At 39.3% G+C, this 4054-nt stretch overlaps 1 pseudogene; it reads left to right on the forward strand.

Moving 5' to 3' along the window:
- The first annotated feature begins 1833 nt into the window (after positions 1–1833).
- On the forward strand, positions 1834–2409 carry LOC105061969 (translationally-controlled tumor protein pseudogene; annotated as a pseudogene).
- The last annotated feature ends 1645 nt before the right edge of the window (positions 2410–4054 follow it).

Raw genomic sequence — 4054 nt, forward strand, 5'->3', positions numbered from 1 at the left:
ATTTAATGACTTTTTTTTTTTAACAAGGAGCCCCACATTTTCATTTTGCCTTGGCCCTTGCAAATTATGTAGCTTACCCTGTTCAGGTCTGGTATTGTTTCTGCTGTTCTTTTTCAAAGGGAGTGGGTAGTCATTTTCACCCAGCATAAATGGACTGCTGAACATTTCACCACTAAAAATAGCAGGATAGAAATAACTGTTTCTTCTCCTTCCTGTTAATTTATAACCCTATAATTTCATTTGTATAGTTTCTCTATTGGAGTCATAGACCCTAGGCATTAGAGCAATATGACTATAAGATGGCATTAGAAATGAGATCAGAGTACAATTTTCTATTTGATTATAAACAGTTATTCATTTAACATATATTTATTAATTGCTGTGTGGTATGCAACCTCCAGGTCCATCCATGTTACTGTAAATGGCATTATTTCATTCTTTTTTATGGCTGAGTAATATTCCATTATATACATATATATATATATATATATATATATATATATATATATATACACACACACACATATACATATACATGTGAGATATATATATGTGTGTGTGTATATGTATATATATGTATATACCATATCTTCTTTACCCATTCATCTGCTGATGGACATTTAGGTCCATGTCTTGGCTTTTGTAAATAGTGCTGCTATGAACATTGGGTTGCATGTATCTTTTTGAATTAGAGTTCCCTCCAGAAATATGCCCAGGAGTGGAATTGCTGGATCATATGGTAAGCCTCTTTTTAATTTTTTAAAGTATCTTCATACTGTTTTCCATAATGGCTGCACCAAACTACATTCCCAACAACAGTGTAGGGGGCTACCCTTTTCTCCACACCCTCTCCAGCATTTATCTTTTATGGACTCTTTTTAATGATGGCCATTCTGACAATGTGAGGTGATACCTCATTGTAGTTTTGATTTGCAATTATCTGATAATTAGCAATACTGAGCATTTTTCATGGGCTTATGGGCCATTTGTATGTCTTCATTGGAGAAATTTTTTTTTAGGTCTTCTGCCTATTTTTTGATTGGGTTGTTTTTTTTGTTATTGAGTTGTATGAGCTGCTTGTATATTCTGGAAATTAAGCCCTTGTCAGTCATATCATTTACAGATATTTTCTCCCATTCTGTAGGTTGTCTTTCATTTTGTTCATAGCTTCCTTTGCTGTGCGAAAGCTTATGTTTAATTAGGTCCCATTTGTTTATTTTGCTTTTATTTCTTCAACTGTTTTTATTTAATTTATTGTTACACTCATTCTACTGACACTCTCTACCTTCAGTTTGCTGATGAATATGGAAGGTCTAAAAGGAAAAGGAGCAATGGTTTTCTCTCTTTCCATTTTCTTATATGCACTGTTTTCAGCTTAAGTGGTTGGATGGTTCAGGGAAGTAACACAAGTAAGAAAGGATATGACAAGGGTTCCTTGATAGTTCATGTTTCTTGGAACACTTGCTTTTTGTGTGTGTGTTAAAGGCAGTTCTTATTGGAATGGAAAGTGTGGCCTTCCTTGCTGACAGCATCTCTCTTACTTACTATTAGACATGTTGAACGCCCACACAGAGTGGGTCCACTGGAATTCTGTGCTCTGGGGCATCATGAACGTTATTTGCAAGTAGAGTGAGTAGAGTGTCAAGGAATGGTGATGAACATATATATTGCATGCATCTCCTCTGCTCACACATGTGCCTTATTGTCCTATTTGACCACACTTACAAAACACAAATTCAAAGATGAAATTATTAAGAATATCAAGACATCTTTTTTCTGCCCGCTCCCCCAACCCCCTGAGCGCCGCTACGGCCGCACCGCGCTCCCTCCGAGCTCCAGCTAAGCTAGCGCCGCCATTGTCTCCCTCCAGCCACCATCATGATCATCTACCAGGACCTCATCAGCCATGATGAGATGTTCTCCGACATCTACGAGATCCGGGAGGTCGCAGACGGGCTGTGTCTGGAGGTGGAGGGGAAGATGGTCAGTAGGACAGAGGGTAACATTGATGACTCGCTAATTGGTGGAAATGCCTCCGCTGAAGGCCCCGAGGGCGAAGGTACCGAAAGCACAGTAATCACTGGTGTCGATATTGTCATGAACCATCACTTGCAGGAAACCAGCTTCACAAAAGAAGCCTACAAGAAGTACATCAAAGATTACATGAACTCAATCAAAGGTAAACTTGAAGAACAGAGACCAGAAAGAGTAAAACCTTTTATGACTGGGGCTGCAGAACAAATCAAGCACATCCTTGCTAATTTCAAAAAAAAATTATCAGTTCTTTATTGGTGAAAACATGAATCCAGATGGCATGGTGGCTTTGCTGGACTACTGTGAGGATGGTGTGACCCCATATATGATTTTCTTTAAGGATAGCTTGGAAATGGAAAAATGTTAACATATTTGGCGGTTATTTTGGATCTATCACCTGTCATCATAACTGGCTGGCCACTGCTTTCATCCACACAACACTAGGACTTAAAAGACAAATGGAACTGATGGCATCTTGAGCGTCATTTATTTTGATGTTGGTTTATTTGGAGCAGAGGCATTGTTTTTGAGAAAAAAAAACACATGTAGGTTGTCTAAAAATAAAATGCATTTAAATTCATCTGAAAAAAAAAGAATATCAAGACAGTGATAGCAAAGCATAAATCAAGTGTGGGTCTCTTCTGAGTGTGAAGCCCTGTGTGACTCCACAGGTCACATGCCCATGAAGTTGGCCCTGGACTTTATTCTCTCCATCTCAGATCCTACATTGTTCCCCCAAACAGAAAAACAAAACCAGAAAAAGTATGTGTTTTTACAAAGAATGTGAGTGAAGAGGTAGCAGACTTTATCCTGAACTGGCCATCTAAAATGAAAACAATGAAAAAGAACCTCAAGTCACTTTGGTAAGAAAAAGAGAAAAAAGAGAAGGGATTAAAATTACTTTCTTCACAGATGCTGTTGGAGCATCTGTGAATGTCCTTACTCACATACAGACAAGCACCATCATCAAATGTTTGTACCCTCCCATACGAGTCCTCCAAACTCATGCAACCACAGTTAGTCACAATCCCCAACAACTCTCACATGCACACATTTCTAGGAAAAACACACATGGATGGGCAAAAAAACCCACAAGATGTCTACCATCACAGTTATGTTTAAAGAATATAAAAGGAAGGAAGGAGAAGAGAATGAGGAGGGAGAGAAGGAGGGATGAAGACAGAGGATAAGTGGACAAGAAGGTGAAAGAAGGATGAGGGCTGAATGGTGGATAAGAGAGAAAATAAGGATAAATAAGAGAGTGGGCTGGTTGAGTTAGCCCATGGTAAAAGGAACCACTTACTGACATTCTCTATTGACAGGAAAGAAAGTTGAGAGATTCAAAACAGTGATTTGATTACAGATAAAGACCAATTTTCTCTAGAGAGTGAGGTCAGCAAGACAGCAGAGTAGGAAGCCCTGGACAAGTCTTCTCCCCACAAACACACTGATTCATTAACAATTCATGGACAAATTATCTTTAAAAGAAATCAGAAACAAATTGAAACGCTCCTGCACCTTGGGTGAACACAAAACCACACTCACCAAAGCTTGTACTGAGATTCAGGACACCCTCTCACAACAATGCCTGCCCCTGTTGCAGCACCATAAAATCAGGAAGAGACCTCTTAGCTCCAGCTTCACACAGGAGAGGAAAGGGACTGGTTCATATGTCCAGTGCCCCAAATTTTCTAAGGAGGATTCTCAGAGGATTGGATTCTGTCTTGCCAGTCTTGGAGTTCTGATGAGTTCAACACAGTCTAGCCTCCCATGGAAGAATGGAGGTGATAGCTTGGGCTGGTAGATGTCATGGCTCTTCCTTCCTGCACAGAGCAAGCAGACAACTACTATAGCTGCTTGCTTTTTCCTGGAAATTGAAAAGTTGATAGAAGCCTCCAGAATCTCTGGTTGAGCTGTGTGGTGGGTGTTTTCTCCTATACAAGCTCAGTTCATGAAGACATGGATCTTTCTCCAGAACAGATCACATATTGGTCATAAAACAAGTCTTAACAAATTTAAG

Source organism: Camelus bactrianus, chromosome X, assembly GCF_048773025.1.
Source record: "Camelus bactrianus isolate YW-2024 breed Bactrian camel chromosome X, ASM4877302v1, whole genome shotgun sequence".
NCBI lineage: Eukaryota > Metazoa > Chordata > Mammalia > Artiodactyla > Camelidae > Camelus > Camelus bactrianus.